Genomic DNA, 24,562 nt, shown 5'->3' on the forward strand with positions numbered 1-24,562 from the left:
GAATTTGTTTCCTATAATATGAGGCAGGGTGGTACAGTAGGAAGAGCTCCAGCTTTTAAAAGCAACATATATGTTTGTATTATCGGCTTTATGTCCTTATGCAACTTACTAAACTCCTCAGTGCCCTGTTCCCTAACGTGTACAGGAGGACGGGATCCTTAGTGTCCCAGCTCAGGACTGAGAGGGCCGGGCACGGACAGGCCTTACACAGCACAAGGTCAAGCCCATGATCCTATTCTCAGCACTGAGCTACACCAGCTGGATGTCACCTCACCTGGGTCACATCCAATGGCCACGGTTTCTCGGTGCTGCTGGTCTTTTACGGGTAAAGAGACTGAACTCAGAGAGTTTGGAAAATGCAGTCAGGGTAGCAGAGGCCTTGAGCTGCTAAACTGAAATCCAAACCCAGATTCTTCTGGCTCCCAAGAGCCTGCTTCTTCCGCTGCTCGTGGGGAGGGAGGGCCCGCTGGGCCACCCAGGCCACGGCCACCACGACGCAGGCACACGGCAGAGGCCACTGAGAAGACCAAGATGATGTGGCCCCCGGATTAAACAGTGCGGGGCTGCCTTTAGGAGCCGGTGTAATTCAGGAATTACCCAACCACGTCTAACGGTCTCCCGGCTCCGTTTGAGAAGCCCCGCTGGCCCCTGTCCTCCAGGGCCGCAGGCAGGACCCGCTCCCCGACGGCTCCCCTGCGCCCTCCTGGGGCCCCGCAAGCCCGTTCCCTCTCTCGCCCGAGCTGAGAGGCAGCTGGCCTCCATCCTGGGCCGTTAACACTTCATCTTCTGAAGGCCACGGCCGTTCCCTCGTACACCCACGTTCCTCACCCCGGCTTTTATCTCCCCAGACGAGAAAGGCTTCCAAGTCAAACACCATTTCTTTCACCACTAAAATGTGGACACTCTGGGGTAATGAGGCAGTTATAATTGTGAAAAGTCTAAGGCTTCTCTGGCTAAGATCCACGTCCGAGGAGTTGTCCCTGGTTTAGATACGGGAAACACTGTGAGCAAAATTCACTTAAGAGTGAGTGTTCTGCCAACATGGGAAGCAAGATTCTCCAGTGAGACAGCTTTTCTCCCATTCTCATATTCTCACCAGAGGCAGATGGAGAACAGAAGCATTCCGCCACCTGAGACAGACACAGGTGGAGGGGAAACCCTCAGGTTTAATTTTCAGGGGTGAACGTGTGTCCACGAGCGCAGGGCCGGAGCTATGTGCAAAGCGAGGGGCCGGCCCCTCGGGCCTCCAGGAAGTAATCGCTACTCTCTGGGCGGGTGCACGTCAAAAGCAGCGAGCATGGCAACCCTTCCGCCCTGGCCCTCGTCCAGGCCCCAGACAATGAGCGCTTTAGCGGAGGAAATGGCACCACATCCCCGTCCTGGGACCCCAGAGGGGCTGCCGAGGTATTTATAGCCGCGAGTGGAAGGTCTTCTGCCAGCAGGAGCCGGTGCGTTTGTATGTTCTGGGCGCTCCCTCGCTTAATTAGGCTCCCGTGCTTATCATCCACTCGGCCAGTTGCTTGGCAAGATGGTCTGTAGAGACAATTTGTGAGTTATCACTAACTAGTTTTCTTAGACGGCGGCCGAGGGACAGTTAGGATGGCAGGGAAGGATGGATGAGTTTCTCCAGGGGTTTACTCTGGGCTGGACCTCACCTCCCCACACCCGCCCCCCCAGGGAAGGATTTCTGCCCCTACGTAGTCAGGAGGAGGCAAGAGCTGGTTCTAAAAAGTGGGAAGGAGAGACTCAAATGAGGTGAAAACAAAGGCAGCGAATGGTCATTATAGCGCTTCTGAGCGAACCATCAGGTGCGTAGAGGGTGAGCGCTCTCCTGTGACGTGTGGCGCTTTTATTTCGATCTGGCGGAAAAGACGGTGAAAGAGGCCACCACGTGGGCCTCACAATCTCGCGGAGCTGCAGGCCCCGAGGTCCATCAGAGCCTCCACCTGTCCGACCTCCGTGTGCTGGGGGTCACCCCTGGGTCTCCGCGGGGGATCGGGAGCGGGCCTGAGAGTCTGCGTTTCGAGCCAGCTTCCAGGTGATGGACACGAGGCTGATCCTGGAAGCTCACCCCGAGGAGCACGCCCGCTCCCCGCACAAGCCGAGGGCGGTAGAGGCAGGACGCCGCCAACGTCCACCGAAGCGGCGCCTCTCCTCCCGGCCGCCCTGCCCACACCACCCACCTGCCCCCTGATCTGCACAGTGCGTGATGCTCTGCCTCTCTGACTACGGCTGCAACCTGCCCGGTCCTCATCCACCTTTGGGCCCGGAAACACACCCCAGCTACTTCCACCCACACCCCAAGGCTGGGCCCTGCTCTCTGCAGACAGGCTTCTAAATGTGATTTCACCCCACAGGGAGAAAAGCAACCACACTGGCAAGGCTGGCCTGGGGGTGGTCCCCAATGAAAGGTGTGGTCCAGCCTGGGCTCCCTCGGCACCCAGCAGCTCCCCTGGGCCCCCTCCCGGGATGCCCGTGGCCACCTCGGGGAGCAGCTGCAGAGGCTTTTCCTGCCTGATTACCTGGTATCTTTTAAAAGTATTTGACTTTCTGCCAAGTGGAAATTAGTTGATGGATTTTTTTCCCCTAGTTTTCTCTAGTTACCTTTACTATGTCATTTTAAGTTAATTCTGTATTACTTATTAATATTTATGTAAAATTGCAAATAGGCATTCTTAGGAGAAAATTATTTTCTCTGAACTGATGACAAGTAACTCTTTCCTCTCTTAAATGTTTTTCTTTCATAATACCCAGACTTATCCAAAATACGATAAAAGGATGATAGATAATTAAATTGAGGATCGTTTTACTTCCTAAGTGTATTGTGGAATGAATAACGTGTAATAATAATCAGTTGATCCTTGAATCACACGGGTTTGAACTGTACGGGTCCATTTATAAGTGGATATTTTTCACTAAACACTACAGCACTGTACAATCTGCGGCTGCTTGAATCCACAGATACTGGGGCCACCTGTGAAGTTACACACAGATTTTTCACCTGTGGGGCGTTTGGCACCCCCTCACCTCTGCCCACGTTGTTCAAGGGTCAGCTGTATGTGTAATGAAGGATTCCCTATTTCTTATGTTAAGTACTGTTTGGTGAAGAAATGTCATATTATTGACAATGTACTGATCACCTTGGGTTCTCTTATTTTATAGCGTAAACTTGTTTTAAAACCATATTTGTCAAAACAACATAGAATGGAGATCACCACGTCCTAAGACTATAGCATCTAAATGAAGTAAAGGTTTGAGTTATACCAGGGCAAATTCAGCAGGAATTACCTAAATAAATAGGTAAGAACCAATGTCAGGTTTGGGGGGTGATACCGTGCAAAATGCCATAAAGCATCACTAGCTGCTACATTGGCCCAGTGTGGGCGTCCTCTTCAAGGTGGCCATCAGTTGGGTCCAGACAGCCCCATCTTGCTTAACCTGAGCTTTGCTTGGTCGCTAGGAGGTCTGCCCCCCGATGGTGGGACAGACACCGCGGGCTGACCCAGGGGCAGAGGCAGAGAGGGCGCCTCAGTGTTAGCACGCCCGTGGAGCTGCGCGGTTCTGCCCTTCTCCAGGTTGTGCTTGGCCCGTGTGCACGTCGGGCTTTGCTCCTCTGCCCTGGTCGCAATCATAAGTTATACGCACTGTGGATAAAGGCATTCTGCTGAGTCCAGGCCTAAAATGCACACCTGGTCCCCCACTGAAGCATGCTGACCACGGCCCCCCTTCCCATCTCCTGCAGCAGGAATGGGGGTGATGTCTGGATCTGCCATAGCCCCGGGGGGACTAGAGGCCCTTCCAGCCTCCGTGTGTCCTGAAGACCGACAGACGGAGGGGCCCAGCCCGTGTCTCTCCAGCATCAGGGGTGAGGTGGACAGAGCGGAAGGAACCTCCAGGGGCCGTGGCAGGGTTGGGGGAGCACAGGCTGCTTAGTGGCTCCCAGATTTGAGAGAGCATCGGAATCAGCCAGAGGTTGGTGGAAACACAAACTCCTGGTCCCACCCCCAGAGTTCGGCATTAGAGGGTTGGCAGGGGACCCAAGAACTTGCATTTCTCCCTGGCTCCCAGATGAGGCTGGTACAGGTGGTCTGGGACCACCTCTGAGGAGGGCAGGATCCCAGGAGGGGAGGGGGACAGAGGCCCAGCTGCTGCAGTTCGTGCATGAGTTCAGAATCCTTCTCTTCCTCACTGTCGTTCACTACATCCTACTATTCGCCAAGCGATCCAGGGACTAGGCACTTGATGGAAAGGGGTATTGAAGAAGACCTCCCAGCGAAAAAATTGAAAAGGAAACAGCACACGCCTGTTCTGCATGATTCCAAATTCTTTATAAATTCCTTTACAGCATAGCGGCTTTCAAAGAGTTTGAAATTTAGCTGAAAAGATACGGTATAAAATTCGGAGGGGAGGAGGGGCGGGAGGGGGGCTTCCCTGCACAATAAACACGATTTTACCGAATGAAAGAGAAAGAAAAGGATAGCTGCAAAGATTTCCTTATAAAATTAAACTGGGTGAGAATCCAGGCATCTTTTTCCCATGTATTAGTATTTTTAAATCATTTTCTTGCGTTTATAAGCTACAATGAATGAACTCGTTTGGAATAATTGGGCTTTTACTGGTGGGATAAACACTGATCAGCCACAGATTTCCCTCCACGAACCCAGCCAGACAAGCCCCTCTTAGATTCTGTGTTTTAAATCAAAGATGTAAAAGGATCTTTTGTGTTACTGCTTTCCTGAGGCAATAAACAAGCAATAAAAAAGAATTAGAAGAAAAGGCGATTCTAAACTGTAACTTTTGGATTTTTACAGTTTAGGAAAATCTGGAGGCCTCCGGGGTGGAGCTGCCGCTAGGGTGCTGGCAAGACCCAGGGCGGGAGCCTGCTCAAGGGACGCCAGCTCGGGCCTCTCTCCTGCCAACATGGAACAGCCCAGGCGACTTTCCAGGGAGGTGTCCTGATCCATTTTAAAGACAGCCATTCTCTTTCTTCAATTTCAGATCTTAAACGAGGAAGGGGCTGCATTTTCGTTTGTCCTCCGGAAATTGATGCCGGGCAACACAAACATCAATGATACGACTTTTTAAAAAGAACTGACGGCCACAGCCCCGTCGTAATCGAGGCCGCTCTGGTCTGTGGTCCCAGCACAGAGCGCAGTGGGGCTCCCGGGGCTCTGGGCCCGGCTGTCCAGGCTCCACATGTGGCCTGAGGCGGGCGAGCCGTGCCCAGACCCCCGCTGCAGCGTGGACTGTTCCTGAGTCCGGGTGGGTAAGGAGCGCACAGCGGATTTAGCACATTTTTTTCTTCGAGTTGAACTTGAAGAAGAAAGTCAAGGAGAACGTGATTCTCTCTGGGTCTGTTAGAGAGAGACACTCCTCCCTCTTCATCAGCCTTTCTCACCTGCTCTTGTCACTGTTAATAAAGTCACCTTAGAGGGGTGTGATCAGAGCACCTACCCTGTTATCGTCACGGATCAGAGTCTATAGCTAGTGGCCCACCAGCCTCGAAGTCCCACCCACAATAACGCCAGAAGCTGAGAAGTCAACATGATGTTTCTCAGACTTGCAAACCACAAAAACATACAAAAAGCTCTTCATCCAATGAGCTTGGCAAGAACTTTGAAACTTTTCACCTCCTGTATAATGCCTTTATATAACGTGCACACTTATATATGAGAATAGATGACTTCTGCAAACAGGAAAGAAAGAAACACTTTGGAAAATCAAAGGACAGAACACTGTGACCGAGTTTGACTCTTCCTGTTGTGTTTTCTCTCCATGCGCTTTACCTGTTATCTGGGTCTATATCAAAGATAAAGTGATTTTTAAAACCAAAGTCATTGTCATTCAATCAGGAGGATTAAAATGATGTGCAGGAGAGAAGTATTTTGAAGCAGATTTGAAAAGGAAGATTAGAAATGGGTTTCTCACTTATTGTTTTCACGAATGTGTGAATTCCACCTGACAACCCTCCCCCACCTTTGCTGGACGCCGCACAAGGGCAGTGAGTTACCAGAACATACTGACACTTTGGTTGGAAGTGACGCACATGTGCGGTTGCCATGGCACCGAAGGTGACTCCATCTTCAGAAAGTCCTTACTCATTTCAGGCGCCAGAAAACCCCAACCAGGAGAAGGCAGGGCTGGGGGCTGGCCCGCTTGCTTTCCGGAGATGGTTGACAGGCCCCGCGGGCCACGGGCTTTACTCCGAGCTCCTCCCAAGCCAAGCACACCCTTCACCAGCGCAGCTGAGCCGACCATTGGCAGCAAACCTACTTGGAGTTTGACATACTATGCTCCTTGGTGTCCATTTTGGCTTTTTCCTAAAAGCCAACCTGGTTAATCCAGTGAAGAGCCATCCTCCAATCCTTATCGTTCACAAAAGAAGAAACAATGTGACTTGTACCTGTTCAGGTCCCTGTTTTACTCTCTTTCCCATAACAAGTTAAAAATAAAGAAAAGAATATGGAATAGAATGTATATATATGTATAACGGAATCACTTTGCTGTACAGTAGAAATTAACACAATATTGTAAATCAACTATACCTGAATAAAATAAATCTTTAAAAAAATAAAAAATAAAACTATTCATGGCTTTTACATTGAGATTAGCCAACGCTCAACATTATCAACCATGAATCCCACCAAACACAGTGGGATCCAAACCCCAGATGAATCTGTAGAAGACATTAGCTAAAAGAAAGGCTCAGTAAACCATATCAACATGTCAATACTGTTTCTTATTGGCCAAACGAGCTTTTTATATCTAGTAATCACAACATTATATTTTGTCAAGTAATAAGTAGATGCTCAGAAGACCATGAAGGAGTGATGAGTTGCTGTTTAATTCATATGCCGCCACAAATACCTCTCACTAAATATATATGAAGAGATCCCAGGAAACTGACATTTCTGCCACAGAAACACCATGGCCAATTCATCAGCCATATTGGATAATTTGTTTCCTGGTGGGCTATTCGTGTCCCAGCTATTCATACCCCAAGATCAGTGAATCTTAGAAAATCCAGAAACTGTCTACTTGGGGATCATGTCGGGACATTCAAGTAATTCTGATCCAAACCTGGACCTCTCTAGCTGGGACTATCTGATACGGCTGTGGCTTTAGGCTCCATCCTCATGAATGAGGAAAAGTTAATATGAGAGCAATTCTGGCCCACTGGCCCGACTCCAGGGGAAACATGAGTTCATTGAATGAGCAATCATGTCTTTGCCGTGCTCTCATGGAAAGAGCCCACCCTGCTCTTTAACCAGGGGAAAGGATGGCAGAGAAGGCTCTCTATCTGCCTCTGATATAGCAAAATACAGTCATGAAAATGAAAAACTTTCCTCAGCACGTGACACCAAAGGCAACTTCTGAACATAAGATACTACTCAAACCCATAAGCTTTTATTGATTGCTCAATAAATAAATGATTGATGTTAAATTTGTGTGCTCCAGAAATACTGAACAGTTTCCTATAGTTTCCTAAACAGACTAAACTCTGGAACGTCCTGTACCTCCTGCCGCTGGTCCCCCTCCTACCTTGTGTCCATCTGGCTCATTCCCACATGTTCTTGGAACCCACTTCAACTGCCTCCTCTTCCAAAGAGCTTCCTCTGACTTTCCCAGACCTGCACGGGGTTCTTATCCCCACGGCACACCGCACACAATTCACGTGACAGTTGTTTGCCTCTGTGCCCATCTCCTCACTGGACTGTGAAATCTTTAAGGGTCGACACTGGGACCACATTTTTACCTCCCAACACCCCGCATGTTCCTGGGGCCAAATAGATGAGCAGAAAGTTTTTACTGAATGGAGGACTATTTTATCCCAAGGTAGCCGTGATGTGGCGATTGTGAGAATAGCTTAGCTTCTCATTGTAAGCCCTGAAGGTATTCTAAGACAACTTAAAGCCAAAGCAGCACAGATCACAGATGAACATCGATGTACGATCGGCAGCTGTCTCCCGTGGGGCAGGGAAGCCAACTGTCACGACCTCAGTGCATTTTTCAAACCCTCACGCTCTGGTCACCGTTTCCAGGTCTGCCCCTGGCAGAAAAGTTCATCATGATTAAACAACGACAAACGACTCTAAGTAAAGCCATGTTTCCAACCCCGTGTGCCTGCTCTATCTCCCTGTCTCCAGCCTTTCCCTCTTGCCATCTTTTCCTTCCCCTGTACATGCGGGGGCGGGACCACAGATGGGACTTTCCTATGGTGTGCTGCAGGCTCTCTACACCTCTCCCAGCTTGTCCCCCTGCCTTCTGTGGTCTTGGAAACCAGCTTTCGGGATGATTCACCCACCACTACATGCTCTGGATTGTTTAAGGCTCTTTCGTGCACTTAATGGTTCTTCAAAAAATGCAGCTGCTCAGTGTCTGTGTCGGACTACATCCAGGAAGAAAAGGTGTGTCTTCCTCAAATCATCTCTACTTGCTCACAGATTTAAGTTCCTATCTACATTTCTGGGGCATGTACATGTGTGTGTGTGCGCACGTGTGCATGTGCGTGCACATATGTATGTGTGAGTGCGTGTGTGTGCATGTATGTGTGCGCGCGTGTGTGTGTGCATGTGTTTGTGTGTGCATGTGTGTGTGTATGTGTGTGTGTGTTGCAGAAGCGCCATCACTGTGTAGAGTCTCTCAGGCTGGCAGCCTTGATGCAACGTTCAGTCTTTGAAAATCCCTATTTGGAACATTAGAAACATCTGGAGAAACCACATTTCCATGTTGAAATAAAGATAAGTTGTCATTTCTGCTGCTCATTTTGAATGTATCCCACAGTCTGACGAGAGGATTTTGCCCAGAGCAAGTTACAGAGAAAGGAACTAAAGAAGAAAAAAAAACTTTTTAAGGAAAAATAAAGAAAAAAATAGATTTTGTAGCATTCTACCAGGAGTTCTCTTAACTACCCCTCCCACCAGGCCCAGTGGGTGGGCTTCCGGGGTAACTCAGGCCGGGAGAACGGTGAGGACCAGGGCAGGCAGGGGCCCCGGGCAGGCACACTGACCAGCCGTTGTTGGTTTTCCTTTGCTAAATTCAAATAATAATTTAGACCTATGCCTAATAATGCATGTATGTGGTCTGCACATTTAGAATAATGCAGTATCAACACAAGGTTTTAGGCTGGTGTTCTAATTTCACACTTGATTGTTTGTCTTCTTGGGCCTGTGATTAAAAATCACAGCTTTCCATGCGTCCTCCTTATAGGGAGACAGCAATGCATTTTCACAGAACCGCAGCTCCTGCGCCTGCAGGTGCCCCTCGCAGGGGATTCAGGACCCCACGCTCTGCCCAGGACAGCCTGGTGCCCAGCTAACAAACTCCCTGGGGCATCGAGCTACCTTCATCCTCCTCACATTCTGTCCCACTACCTCGGTCATCTCCTGCCAAGAGAAGTCCTTTCATTTGCTGTGGTTCTAACGCACTTGTGGGAAAAAATATCAGACGATTTTGGCTTTGAGATTTCACACTGGAGTCTGAATCTGTGGTTTCATTCCAAAAATACCATAAGAAAGTCTGAGGAGCAGCAAAGCCAGGGGGAAAAAATAGCTGACATTGAGATTCAGTCCCGAGCATCCACAAATATTTCTAGAATCTTTTTTTTTTTTTTTGGTCAAGGAAACCTTTCTTCAAAGAAAAGCTTAGTCATTGAAGAGCCAGCTGTGTGAGAAACAAGTGAGAAAGACTCTCCTTGAAATGGGCCCGGATGCTTCCTGCCCTTCTTTTCAGACGCTCCCCTGGAGTTCATGGGGCAAGACTGACACCACCTCCTGGCCCACAAACTGTGCTCCAGAAAGTAGGCATCTTCAGATGCTTCTCAAAGACTCCTCTGGTCCCAGGCCCGTCGATGCTGTAGACTGAATCTTCTCGTGGTTTCTTTACTGTATTGGACAGGAGTTCTTACACCAGAGATCTGGACACCCCGCGGCCTCTCTGGGTCACGGTCACTGCCAGATGAGATGTCCTGTAGGCTGCCGGCCCCTGCGCTTCCCGGGGAAAGACCTCAGGGAGAACAACCCCTGACCTGTCTGACCACTGCCTGCAGGAGGAGGGGTGCTGGGAAGGTGGGGAGGAGGGATAGTAACTCGGGGCCCACGTGAGGCTGGGGGAGGGGAGGGATGTGAGTAACCCATGTACGTTTACGTTGGGTCGTTTCCAGCGATGAGGTCAGTAAGAGTAAATGCCGGTAACCGGGCGCTCTCTGCAGCCCAAGAATCCAACACAGAAGCTCTGCTGACATCCTGCCATCACCGCCTGCATCCCTCAGCAGAATGACAGAGCACAGCAACTGAATGATGGGCGTCTCTTCCTCGCTGGGAACTAATATTTCTCAAATGAATCTGAATATTTACCCTCCAGTCAATTTCTAGTTCTATAATGGCTTCCACTTCCTTGTAAATATGGGTACTTTAATGATTTCTGAGAAAGGACACAAAGAACAAGGAGTGGAAAAAAGAAACTTTCGAGATTGTGTCACACGGCTCACACAGGTCGTGTTAAATCTATGGATGTAAATTAAACAAATTGATACTCTATCCAGTCTGTCAAATAGATCAACAACTGGTTTTTTTTTTTCTTGTGAGTTTTCCTTTTTCTTCTTTTTCTTAAGGAATGAGTAAAATGCTTTGGGTAAACAGGTAAACCGAAAGGTCATTCTGAGCCATCACCTCAGCCATCGACTGTCCACATCCTGATGGTTTTCTACCCTCCTGAAATTTTCCATTCGACTTGGGTGGCTGGTTTTACATTTTTTCCTGGACCCCTGCACCCTGTGGGGCTTGGGATGCCACCAAAGACAGGAGTGAACTGCCACCTGCCTGTGGTCTCCTAGCTCCTGCCCGCCTGGCCACACAAAGCTGGAGGGAGGAGAGACCTGCCCCAGGAAACTTTTAAAGGGAAAGGAATTTCGTGCCAAGGCTAGTCTTCATATGCAGATGGAGAAGCCTTACTTAACCTCCTCTTTTCACATCAGGCTTTCATCTGTTAGATGGTAAAAGACAAAGAAATAATTTAACTGTATCTATGCATCTATAAAAATTTGATAACATTTTAGAACTAGAAATAGATTGGTAGATACTTAGATTCACTTGAGAAATATTTTTTTACACTCTAAAAAAATCTAGAAACAATAAATGCTGGAGAGGGTGTGGAGGAAAGGGAACACTCTTGCACTGTTGGTGGGAATGTAAATTGATACAGCCACTATGGAGAACAGTATGGAGGTTCCTTAAAAAACTACAAATAGAACTACCATACGACCCAGCAATCCCACTACTGGGCATATACCCTGAGAAAACCATAGGTCAAAAAGTGTCATGTACCACAATGTTCATTGCAGCTCTATTTACAATAGCCAGGACCTGGAAGCAACCTAAATGTCCATCGACAGATGAATGGATAAAGAAGATGTGGCACATATATACAATGGAATATTACTCAGCCATAAAAAGAAATGAAATGGAGGTATTTGTAATGAGGTGGATGGAGTTAGAGTCTGTCATACAGAGTGAAGTAAGTCAGAAAGAGAAAAACAAATACAGTATGCTAACACATATATACGGAATCTAAGGAAAAAAAAAAAAAAAAAAGGCCATGAAGAACCTAGTGGCAAGACGGGAATAAAGACACAGACCTACTAGAGAATGGACTTGAGGATATGGGGAGGGGGTGGGGTGAGATGTGACAGGGTAAGAGAGTGTCATGGACATATATACACTACCAAATGTAAAATAGATAGCTAGTGGGAAGTAGCCGCATAGCACAGGGAGATCAGCTCGGTGCTTTGTGACCACCTAGAGGGGTGGGATGGGGAGGGTGGGAGGGAGGGAGATGCAAGAGGGAAGAGAAATGGGAACATATTGTATATGTATAACTGATTCACTTTGTTATAAAGCAGAAGCTAACACACTATTGTAAGGCAATTATACTTCAATAAAGATGTTTAAAAAAAAAAAAAAAAAAAAAAAAAAAGACTGAGCCAGAGATAACCTGCTAAAATCCTAGTTGTAAAAGCAAAAAGACCTTCACGGGCTTTTCCATCATAGCCCCAGACTTAAGTGCCGTAGGGAGTTTCCAGCCCCTGTTGGGTATTCATCCCTCCTGGGAGATACTTTTCTAAACCTAATAAGTGAATGATGCACAAACCCCTGCAATTACTACTCTGAGAGAATTAACATTTGCTTTCCGAAGATTCCTGTTGCCATCAGTGTTTTTATAGGACAACTGTTCTTACATACTAACGTGGCTCTTTTTTTTTCTAGGAAATTGTTAGTTATGGAATCAAACTGGCCAACTGGCTGCGGTCTCTGTGAACCGAACGCAGGTGGGACATCTCCTTTGTGACTCTCACTTTGAAAGGTGCCCTGAGGGTAACAGGCTGATGTGGGACCATGTTAAAGCTGCTTTGAGGCAGCGCCTGGGAACACAGTGACCCCAAGGAGGGCAGAACACAACCTCAGAGGTAAATCTCTCCTCTTCACCTTATCCCCTCCTCCTGTCCACATTCTAATTCTGAGAAAACCCTTCAGTAACTTCCTAAACTTTCAACCAGCACGGTTCTCACCAGGCATCTAGGCTCGGAGGCTGTCCTGCATTCCATTGATCGCCTTCAGAGCGAGCTCTGCACAGAATACGGATGGCAGGACACTGAACGGAGCTACACCCGGCCCCTTGGAAGCCTGTTTGCACAGGTCACTTTCTACATGGAGTCACATGTGACATGGATCAACTCATAACCCTACAAAGCAGCAGCACCATCAAAGTGCAATATCGTAACAACCGAATTTGTCTGCAACTCGTTAAAAAGATGTGTTCTACCTTCGTTTTCTACAGAAGCAGACTGCATGTCCATCCTGATATCTTCACCCTAAATTTAATACACTGTTTACCTAACGGAAAGATTATCCAGTGCGTAGCTGCCTTTATTCTTTAGAATGCGCTTTTTTTAATATAAATAGTGGTAAGATTACTATTTAGAAATGATCTTCCTTAGTTTGCAGAGCCCAAAAGTTAGTGGGCTTGTCCTTATGCCTTATCTTTGCATCTGATGTTGAATTACACATCTCAATGAACCTCTTCACTGACAAGAAGCAAGAACAAGGTGATGGGCTGATGAGGGGTCAGTGCGTTTGCACCCGTGACATGACTGTTTTTGGGACACGTCTTTGCAGAGGGACGTCTGACTGTAGATCCACGTCCGCAGAGGCTCCCTGGTCCCGGTCCCATGTGAATCTGCACTTGGCTACACTGGGGCCCATGTGCTCCTTTCCCTCATGCCTCTCAGTGGGAGGTGGAAACGATGGGGGGGGGGGCGGAGGGAGGGGAGTGTCTCGGCCCCTCCCTCGGCTCCAGCATCCCTGCCACGTTAGCACCACGTGTGGCTGCAGAGCTTTACAACACAGCAGCCCTTTTTACTGTTTCATTGAGAAATAACTGACGTCCATTACTGTATACGTTCAGTATACGCTTAAGGCATTCAGGCTGATGGTTTGATTCACACACGTTGTGAAATGATCACAGTAGGGTTAGCTAACATCCTTCGCCTCATATAGATACAATACAAAGGAAAGAAGAAAAGAGGAAAAATACTTTCTCCTTGTGATGAGGACTCTTGGGATCTACCCTCTTTTCAACTTTCGTATATAACACAGAGCAGTGTTAATTCTGTTTATCATGCTGGACATCACTTCCCTAGAACTTTTTAATCTTATAACTGGAAGTTTGTGCCTTTTCACCACCTTCATCCAACCCCCCTCCTTCCACCCCCTACCTCTGGTGACCACAAGTCTGATCTCTTTTTCTATGAGTTTGGTGTTTTATTGGCTTTGTTTTGTTTAGATTCCACATATAAGTGAGATTGTAGGTATTTGTCTTTCTCTGACTTATTTCACTGAGCATAATGTCCTCAAGTTTCTTCTATGCTATCACAGATGACAAGGTTTCCTTCCCTTACATGGCTGAAAATATTCCATGAAATATATATACCACCCCTTCTGTGCTCATTCATCCTTTGCATGGCTGAGAATATTCCATGATGTATATACCACCCCTTCTGTGCCCATGCATCCGCCAGCGGACACAGGTATTTCCACACAGGCTGTTGGGAACACTGGGGGCGGCAGACACACTTTCTGAGGGAGAGGGTTCGTCTCCTCTGCGCATGCGCCCAGGCCTGGAGCTGCTGGACGGCGTGGGAGGCCTGTTCGTAACGCCTGAGGCGCCCCGCGCTGTTTTCCACGGTGGCTGTGCCCCTTTACAACCTCGCTGTGGGGACGGCCATCATCCCAGGTCGGGCCCACAGAGCTGGGGTGCTCGGTGGGGTAGGAGGCCCCCCACCGAGGCCTGCGGACGGACGGGAGCTCTGCTGAGCGGCACGCGGAACCAACGAGACCCCCGCCCCGGGACAGCCGGTGTCCTCCCGCCGGGCGGCCCGGGGCCCGAGGCAGGCCCGTTCCCAACGGCCACGCTGTTCCCGGCTCTGCTTTGACGCCATCAGGAGGACGGCCCGGGAAGATGCGGCCACACTGCTGAGCCCGGCGCGGCGTTTACACCGAGTCACCCCCGTCACCCAACGGAGGGTCCTTTCAAAGTCTTCAGAGGCACACAACCTTGAAAATGGTGAGGAATGCGCTGCTCGTTCAAACTAGGGCTTCTGTCCCCAGGAGCGGTGCAGCCCGGCTCCAGCACGTGCCAGACGGCGGCCCCCGACAGCAAGGGCCCAGGGGCGGCCGCGACGCGGGAGGCCTTGTGCGAAGCCAGCTGCTCGTTCTTCAGGCCCGCGCGTTGCCTCCCCCACTACAGCGGCCGTGTGCTTGAGCCGGAGTGACCAGTGACCCACCCACCGGGGAGGACCGCCCTGCCCGCCGCAGCCGCAGCCCCAGCCGCAGCCCCACGCTGCGCGGGGCTCTCGCCTCGGGGCCCAGAGCTTCCTCACCGCGGAGGCTACCGCGAGCCTGAGTTCTCGCGAGCTCACGCGGCTCCGCCCCTCGCTCGGGGCAGCGGCTGGGAAGGAGGCGCGCGGGCCCCGCCCCGGCCCGGCCCGGCCCGGCCCTGCTGCTGCGCCTGCGCGGAGCGCCGCGGACGCCCCGGGGCGGGTGCGACTCCAGCCGCCCACCAGGCCGGGCCGGGCGTGGCAGGTCTCTGGGGGGAGCGCCCTCACCACGCCTGCTGGGTGCCACCACGCTCTCCCGAAGCTCGTCAGCCGCTGCGTCTGCTCAGAGGAAAGTGCAGGACGCCTCGCCTGCCAGCGGGTGCCCAGCCCCACCTCGCCCCGCGCCCGGGCTGTCTGATGGCGCCCGTCCCAGGAGCTGACCTCGGCCAGCCTGGTCCACCACCGGCCTTTCCCGACCGGCGGCCCCGCCCCTCCACGACCCAGCGGGGCATCACCTCCTGGCGTGGTCCTCCACTGACCCCCCCGGCCCCGGGACAGGGCACTTTGCCGTGTTTTCTGCCTGGGTAAGAGTTTACTTGAGGAGGTCAGGTTCAAGGTGGAGATAAAGTTTAATCATCTGTGATGAGTTAGATGGCGGCTCGTCCAGTGTCTTCCAAAGTGCGCCTGGCTGATCCCGGGACCTTGCAGTGAAGTTCACTTCTGATTATAGTCTAAAAACATATGCTCGCCGTTATAAAAACTTCTTTGTCGTAGTGAAATTTTGACTTGAAAGATACATTCATAGGGTAAAAATTTAGTTTCTAAAGTAAATTACTCTCAAATTAGTTTTTTAAGTAATTAGGGTTAGGTCCCCGGGTTGGGGGCTCTGCACACCGTGGGTTGCTCACATTTTTCCTTTAAAAGGGAGAACTTGGGTATTATCCAAGTTTTGAAAAATATTAGAACACGAAGTCTGATCTTAACTATGTAAAATGCATTCACAGAAAAAACTGAAGGGAAACATAATAAAGAGTGAACACTGGATATTTCCAAAGGGAGCCATGGGTAATTTGTTATTTCCATGCTGTAAAATGTGCATCATTCACTTTTATCCTAGAAAAAAAGAGTCAGTTTTTAAAATCTATCAACTCTGTGTGAAGACCATTGCAAATGGCATGCTGAACTTAGCAACCAAGTTACCAAGCAAAAATCCAGAAACACGTTCTATTAATGTGAAAAAAAAATTTAAGAATCAATATTTTGGGAGGTTTCTAAAGTTCCTTGATTTGTATTTTCCTACAAATGCATAGAGGTCTGAAGTTCGTGTTGGAGCATTTTCACAGAACACGTAGTGGATTACTCAGGAGATAAGGTAGAAGCAGCCGCCAGCACAGGGTGCCTCGTATGCCGGAGCTCAAGGGTGGCGTTCCTGAGGTCTGGGACAGCCACCCGGGCAGGCGAAGAGGAGGGGGCACACAGGAAATAAAATGGGCAACATATTGAAAATCGTTGAAGCTGCATGCTGGGAAAATCGGGTTCATTATACTGTTTTCTCTACTTTAGTGTATGCTTAAAAATTTCCATAATACATGTTTAAAAAATAAAAGCACAAAACTAACCACTCAGTGAGATACTATTCTCCATCTCTCAAAATGGCTATAAAAAAGATCAGTAACACCAAAAGTGGTCCAGATGTGGCACTCTGAGAACTCTCGAGCAAACCAAATCCGTTTAGGAGACAAACGCTCTTTATAGTGAAGCCTGCATTTTAAAACATGGATTGGATAGAAACTTTATGGGTTTTTTATCTATGCCACAGCCTAAATCTTTTCATGCCTGGACAAACGCTCGTGTTTAAATCACGTGTACATTTATTTGGAGATGATTTTCCTCTGTGTGTGTGTGTGTGTGTGTGTGTGTGTGTGTGTGTGTGTGTGTAAAACTGATCACACAAAATTCAAGTCCTCTCATCCTTTCTAGATGTGATTAATTTGGCTTAGACTACAAACGGTATAAGACTAGCCCAAAACTTGTGATGGGCGGGCAACTTTGATGTAATTGTGACCTGAGCAACGCAAACCCTTGTCACCACAGTGTACACATCATAGACGTCCATGTGCCACTGTATACACCGGAGATCTCTATTAACTTAACACTTAGGACCTGCATACACAGAAAGAGTTCATATGTCTCAGCTCTGAGCGATGGACGTTTTCATATTTTTTAGTTCATTTACTTAAAATGTAATAAGTCACCAGCAGTTTACGGAATTTGTTTCCTATTTAAAGAATGTTGCCTAAGAAATAAAGGAGATGAAGTCTAATGCTGAACTATGACAATTCTAAAGTTCTTGTATAATTACAGTACGTTACAACCATTCGAGACCTGACAATTCATGTTGAACTATCAAGTTAAAATATTCTTTGAGCTCAGTGATTATGACTTTTTTCTAATCTTCTAACACTGTGTATGCAGGTTTCATTTTCACAATCTTAAAAAATGTGCATAAAATCACTAGAATGTTATCCTTAAAAAACATGTTGAAATAAAGCACAGAAGAGTGAAAACACAGATATAGATATGGATACAGATACAGATATAGATAAAGATGTAGATAAGATATGGAGATGGAGATGGGGACCGGGGTGGGGATGGGGGTGAAGGTGGAGGGAGACACAGAGAGAGACAGAGTCAGAGGGGAGGACAGAGTGAAAATCCACATGACCACTGCCTAGATCCAGACCCCGAGCAGAGCGAGGAGCCCAGAAACTCCCGCTGTGATTTGCCCAATCATGACGACCTCCCTTCTCACGAAAAGTAACCGCAATGCAGATTTATAACACCAGTTTGTTTGCCTGGTTTGTTACTTTATATAAATAGAATCATACTGTATCTATTCTCTGGTGTGTGTCTGCCTTCCTTATTTCAACATTCAGTTTGTGATTCATCCCCCTCCTGAATGTAGCTATTGCTCATTCTATTTCAGTGCTTTTTTAGACCTCACTGCATGCAGATCCCACAAAATACATATCCATTTTGCTGTAACGGACTTGAGTTATTTCCAATCAGGAGCTACTACAAACGCCGTTGCTATGAATATTCTTGAACAAATCTCTCGCTGCTGTGTGGATGCATTTCTGTGGGGTGTATATGCAAAGGGGAGACATTTTTTGTAGGTAATACCAAACTTTTTCTGAAAGTGGTCCCTGTTAAAAGAAAGACATAGAGCAACTCGGGCTTACAGACCCAGAAGAACCAGGACACTCGTTTGAGAATTGACTAAAAACTAACCCGAGTGTAACTTACTTAAGAAGCAAACTTTTCCTTTACGAATATATTTTTCCATTGAAATGCATCCCTATGAAAGAGAGGTTCTTATACTGTCTCAGCGTGGAAGTGATTGAATTCTCTGCTACACTCTGAAGCCCGCGGAGGTTTCTAATAGGGCAAATGATGTCTTCGGGCAAGCTTTCCTTTCTAGATGTTGAGAGAGAGGCATAAAACCACACGGGTATGCGAAGTGGCTGAAGTAACAAGACTACTACGTTTAAGTCCACACATCCAAACGGCTGCCGTCCTTTAAACGGGCCATTTTGGGGAAACTTGGGCATTTACAAAAAGAGGAGACTCTCAATTAAGTAACGATGGGCGCAGCCTTCCGGGTGGGCACTGGGAAGGCCGGCAGCCCACACCCACTCCCAGCGCCCGGGCCCGCCGTCTTCTAAACGCAGGGCTGAGCCTTGAGCCCGCTAGATAAACCCTTCCGTGGCTCCCCTTCCTTCCAGGTCCAAGTCTGAGCGCTTGTGCCCTGCCCACAAAGTCTCTGCCACTCCTCTGCAGACCGCCAAGACCCTTTCAATCCAAGCTCTCTGCACAAAGTGCCATGCGCCTCTTCCAAGGGAGTTACAGATACTCGCGTATCTTTGTGTCGGCCTGTGCGGTGGGCGCAGTTGTTCACAGCCCCCTCTTGACAGATGAGGAAACCAAAGCACGAGGAGGAAGCTGCCTCTGGTCACAGGCGGGGCGAGGCGGGGCGGGGCGGGGCACCCCAGGCGGGGCACCCCAGCCCGATCGACGTGGACCAGGCTTGCTCCCACCCACCGTGCGTGGCCCACCCCGGCCCCGTCCACTCGCCGCCTCTCCGCCCCCTTCATCCCGCGGGGCTGGCGCCCTCCCCTCCACAGCTGGTCTCCCTGGACCCTGTCACGCCTCTTCTTGTCCTCCTGGGATCCTCTTTGAGCCACCACCGTACTTTATCCTTTTTTTAACGTGGATATTTTAATGACATTATTATTTTTCATGTGTGTCCTCTACTAGAGTGAGGATTCATTGAGAGATAAAGTGAAAAACTGTATTCGTCATTTTTTATCCCAAGAGTCTGACATGGTGTTTGGATCACATCAGCAATTCAGTAGATTTTGGCTGATTGATTGGTTGATTTGCTGGAAAGGATAGTTCAACATGAATTGTCAGGTCTCGAATGGTTGTAATGTACTGTGATTACACAAGAACTTTAGAATTGTCATAGTTCAGCATTAGACTCCATCTCCTTTATTTCTTAGGCAACATTCTTTAAATAGAAAACAAATTCCGTAAACTGCTGGTGAATTACTACGTTTTAAGTAAATTAACTAAAAGATATGAAAACGTCCATCGCTCAGAGCTGAGACATATGAACTCTTTCTGTGTATTCAGGTCCTAAGTGTTACGTTAATATAGAGATCTCCGATGTATACAGAGAACGGCCAGCGAAAGGAGGGGAGAGAAGAAGGAAGGGAAGGAGGAGCCGGCTGGGGTGTGGACCAGCAGGAGTGAGTCAGAAACGCACGGGCTGGAGCTGCGGTCTGAACACTTGTTAGCTGTTGTACAGGTAACTGACTCTCCCCAAAACCTTGTTTCGGAATTTGTTTACTAAGCATAAAAATGACTATTTTTGCACAGTAATTATAAGAATTAGAGATGTATGTAAAGTGGCCTGCACACAATAAACACACTATGGCCACTATGCTTAATGACATTTATGCTCATAGTAGCATTTTCTTTACTCTCTGGTAACTTGTACCCTGCATGACATAAAATCAGTCATTCTCACTTTCAGGAAAGGCCACCTGAAGAACAGAGGCAGCGTTGAATCCTCCTGAGGCCGCTCCTTTCCCAGCTTTGAAATCAAACGATCACAGCAAATGTGCATCACAGATACTGCGAGGTTAATCATTAAAATCACTTCAGGAATTCTAAGTGATTTCCAAGCACTGGCTATAGGTGCAATAAGGCAATTTTTTAGATAGTGTAGGCCTGTTATTTTAGAGCATAAGTATTTCTGGGATTATAATAAACCATATAAAATACCATTTTCCAGGGACTTTCAAAATGACAACTTTGCACCCGTGACGACTAGACACACGAGTTAACAGATCCTGGGTGTGGTCAACGGACTGTGTGTGAAATGGGGGCAGGCACTACTTTTTAATGAGTATTTTATAAAGCCTCTTTTTGGATCTATTCGGCATCCAAGGGGACACCACTTTCTGAATTGTTTGTGACCAAACCCGCACTGCGATGAGCTGGAGGGGCTGGTGGAAGATGAAGAGGTAGAAAACAGATGGGGGGGCCGGCCCGTCGGCCCCGAGGGGCAGGGCCTGGGAGCCGCGGTCCCGCCAGAGCCCTGGGGACGGGGACACCGGGGGGTGAGGACCTCAACCAGAGCAAACTCAGGTAACGTGAGAAGACCACGGCCGCAGAGGTCAAACCGTGTGAGCAGAGAGTCCGGAGGTGGGGGTGGGGGTTGGAGGGGTGGGGACCGAAGGGTTATTGTCGCTCAGGAGGGTCACCCCCGGTAACCAGAGGCCGGAGGGAACAGGCAGCTTGGTGGACACAGGGGTGGAAGCAAGTGGACGTCTTCTCTGCTCAGTGAACAAGAAAACGAAGCCATCAGCTGAGAATGAGGGGTGACAATTTGAAGAAAGAGGAAAAGGCGTAAAACCTTCATCTGGAGAAACGCGATCTGATTTCTTGTCAGTACGAACCCCCTAATGTGATGGCTGCCACGCTCGGTGCCCGGTGCCGGCTGGGCACGGGCTTGGGCTCTGGCCAAAGGGGGCACGCCGGTGGGAGGAGGACAGGGGGTGAGCTGCAGGAGGAGGAGTGATGGTGGTGGCCCCGCAGCTCAAGCGGGCAGGAAGGAGGAGAGGACGTGCGGAAGGTGGGCTGCAGTAAGGGACCACAGGGTCCCTGGCGTTCGGGTCCCGGGGGTCACAGAACTCCCAGGCTGGGGAATCTTGGGCAGCATGTGCTGGGGAGACAGTCAGATGGGAGCACGGGGAGAGGGGTGACAAGACCTGGGTGAGGGGGTGTCCCGGCAGGTGGCCTGGACGCAGGATCACGGGGGACCTGGGAGGCCCAACAGCGAGTCGGCACCTGTGTGGCCCCTGAAGCCGGCAGGAACGGCCAGCGCTGTGGACGGAGAAGGAGGAACGATGGTCCAGGCTGTAAAGTCTTCCAGGACCGGAGCTGCATGACCAGAGGAGTCACAGGAAGTGGAGTAATTCGATGGCAAAGTTCAAAGCTTGGGGCTTGGAGAGTGGCAAGAGGGACGCTAATGCGAAAGTGGAAAGACGAGCGAGGGAGGGGAAGTAGTCAACACTGAACACAGATACGCAAGCGCTGTGAGCCGGCACATGTGTGTCAGCAGCTGAACCCACGGGACTCGACAGTCCTCAGGGCCTTCCGCCCCCCTCCCTTCCGAGGGTGACCAAAGCTGGGTATCAGGGTCGGAATCGACCGGCCAGGGTCGGGATGGTTACCCCCTCAGACACCCTGGAGAACCCATGGATCTACCCGCTTATTCCACAATTAACCCTGAAGTTCCCGTGTGTGTCCAGTGCTGGTGGAAGCACAGGGACAGAGCAGTAAAAGATAAATGACTCACCTCCTGCGTGCAGAAGCCACACGCGGAAATGTCAGGACAAAAATGCACAAGTAAGGTAAACTCAGGTTGTGATGATTCGTACGGGGGAGAAATGATGTAAGGAATCCCGGAGGAGAACAGCGTGTGACCTGACTTACGCAGGGTCCTCAGGGAGGGGCTGTCCAAGGAGGTGACACGTTTACACTGGCTGCTAAAATACAGCAGATGATCAACAACACTGTTGATAATGTTATAAAATTGTTCCTGGTTCCCTGCCTGTGTGGTGTTTTACAGTCAATAAACTTTCAAAGGCCACCAAAAGTGAACATACGGTTAGCGTCCTTTCACATGTGTGAAAATGATATGGAAAATGAACCTGGAGGCGGAGGTGGTGTGGTACCCAAGGCTCCACGATGAGAGCCTGAGCTGGGCTTAGGTCCCGTGTCCAGTTCGTAGGGGCCCCAGCACTCTCTCTTGTGTCCTTGTGTCCTGTGCGGTGTCTAAGCCCAGACCACTGGGCACATCCCTGAGGACTTCAACAGGCAACGCTGCTGAAAGCTGGGAGAGGTGAGAGAGCCCTCAACAAGCCCGGCGGGCCTCCGTCCGTCTCCGTGTCAGCGTCTGCCCTTCACTTAGCTTTCCTCCTCTTCTGCCCCACTGAGGGGCTCCCTGTAGAGGGACAGCCTCAGCTCGGGGAGGACCAGTGACAAGTGACAGCCGGAGGGAGACAGCGCCTGGGTTAGGGACTCGAGCTCCCCGTGCCTGGTTATTTCACTTTGTCCCAGGTGCGCAGTGTGTCCTTACCAGACGGTCCTGTGTAAGTGTCTCTCTCTTTCTAAGTCCCAAAGGGCTTGGAGCCGCTGTGCTCAGTGACACAGACCTAGTACCAGAGGGCAGAACATGCATCTTCCTTTTACGCAACTCAGCCATACGTCGTCATCTCCAGCCCTCAGGAGATGCCCAAGCCCAAAGCCCCCTTCCTACTTATTTTCTTCCCGACTCACTTTTTGCCGGCTGCATCTGGTCACACTCTTGGTTTGCATGAGCCCTTCGTGAGCTGTGTGTGGTCAGGGCTTCGCTTCCCTCCGTTAATGAGATCTCCCCGCAGCCAGCACTTGGCAGACAGGAAGCGTCTGCTCCCCCCAGAAAGACCTCAGGATGAACGGCTCCCCACCTGACCCCAGCACAGCCGCCCACCTCCCAGACTCGAGCGCCGGTGCCCGGTTACCTGAGCGAAGGGCATCTCAAAGGATGTCAGGATAGTTGGTTATTATCAGAGCAAAACAGGACAAAACGGTCCCAGGGATGTCAGTGGTTCTGAGGCAGAGATAGAGGGAAAGAAGCCCTGTTCCTACCAGGCCCTCCCTCCCACAGGTAAAAACAAGCCATTACACAAAAAACAAGCCTATGAGGCCTCTGAGAGGTGAAAGGAAGAAGGAATCCGGCCCAGGAGCTCAGGACCCGAGGGCAACACGGCAGGAGTCCCCTGGGTCCCCTCTCTGCCTCCCAAGCCTCTGAGAAAGGGTGCGGCTGAGGCCTCAGATCCAGGACCACCAGCAGCACAAAAGGAATTCCAGGAAAGGCCGGTCTCTCCTGGCCAAGAACCTGGAAGGGGGTGGCCAAACGACGGCAAACCGTTTTGGAAACGTGTCCTCCAGGGCGGGCAAACACCAAGAGAGGACACACCGCTTTCCCCCGTCCGTCTCTGCGTTTCCAGTTGGCCAAAAGGGCATTTGATCTTCCACATCCCATCCTGCCTGTGGGGCTGGGAGGGGCCACAGGACTGAGCAGGGAGCAGGCTTCCTTCCCCACCAGGGCCCTGTCCCTGGGCCCCTCCCGTGCGGGGGCCCCTTCTGCACCCACAGCCGCCACAGAGGGGTTGGGGCACCAGTTGCCCCGGACAGACCAACCAGACCAAACAAAGGCCACAGGGGCTCTGAGCTTAAACTGTCCTTGGAGCCACAGCCAAGGACCTACTCAGGACCTGCTAGAATGCAGGGCTTGAACAGGACCCAGAGACTCCTAGTACCACAGACATAATTCCAGGGAACAATCCAAATTCACCTGTCACACAAGAACCAAGAAACATCACAAACCGAGGGAGAAAGGACGACCGACAGAGGCCGATACAGAGCAGAGTCCGACGTGGGGAGCCGCTGAGGAGAGATTCAAAGTTGTCACCCTGAAAGCGCTTCATGGGCAATTTCAAATCCTTCTGAAACTGATGAAAGGTAGAAATGGAAAGAGAAGTTCTAAGTGGAAATTAGAAAGCCGAAAAGTACAACCAGCGAGGTAAGAGCACACTGAGTGGGCGGAGTGGCAGCATGGAGGTGACAGAGGGTAGAACCGCTGGACTTAGCGACAGATCAATAGTATTTGCCCATCTGCTCAAAGGAGAGAAAACAAATAGAAAAAATGGAGAGAGTCTCGGGAACCAGAGAGAAAATAGCACAAGGTCCAACATCCGTATTATCCGGGCCCCAGAAGGAGAGGAGGAGAGTGGGGCTGGGAGAGTTTCAAAGCAATTACGGTGCAAACTTCCCAAATGGGAAAAGTGAAAGACATAAACCTACATTTTCAAAAAGCTGAGAAAACCTGAAATCGGAGGACTGCATGGAAACCAACGCCAGGACAGATCACGTTATCAGTTTATATCACGTTAAACTGCTGAAAACAAAAAGCAAAGAAAAAAGTCCTAAAAGCCGCCAGAGGGAAAAACCAGTTGGCACGAGAGCAGATTTCTGATCCGAAGTCCTGGAGGCCGAGGGAAGCTGCACGGCCTG

The 24,562-nt window shown here is 49.7% G+C and overlaps 1 long non-coding RNA gene across 1 annotated transcript; it reads left to right on the forward strand.

Annotated features, from left to right (window-relative positions):
- The first annotated feature begins 15,091 nt into the window (after positions 1-15,091).
- Positions 15,092-20,191, forward strand: LOC132351968 (uncharacterized). Its single transcript, XR_009498552.1, has 3 exons — positions 15,092-15,456; positions 19,568-19,742; positions 19,971-20,191. It is a non-coding gene; the product is annotated as an uncharacterized LOC132351968 (long non-coding RNA).
- Positions 20,192-24,562: the final 4,371 nt, after the last annotated feature.

This window comes from Balaenoptera ricei, chromosome 17, assembly GCF_028023285.1.
Source record: "Balaenoptera ricei isolate mBalRic1 chromosome 17, mBalRic1.hap2, whole genome shotgun sequence".
Classification (NCBI taxonomy): Eukaryota; Metazoa; Chordata; class Mammalia; order Artiodactyla; family Balaenopteridae; genus Balaenoptera; species Balaenoptera ricei.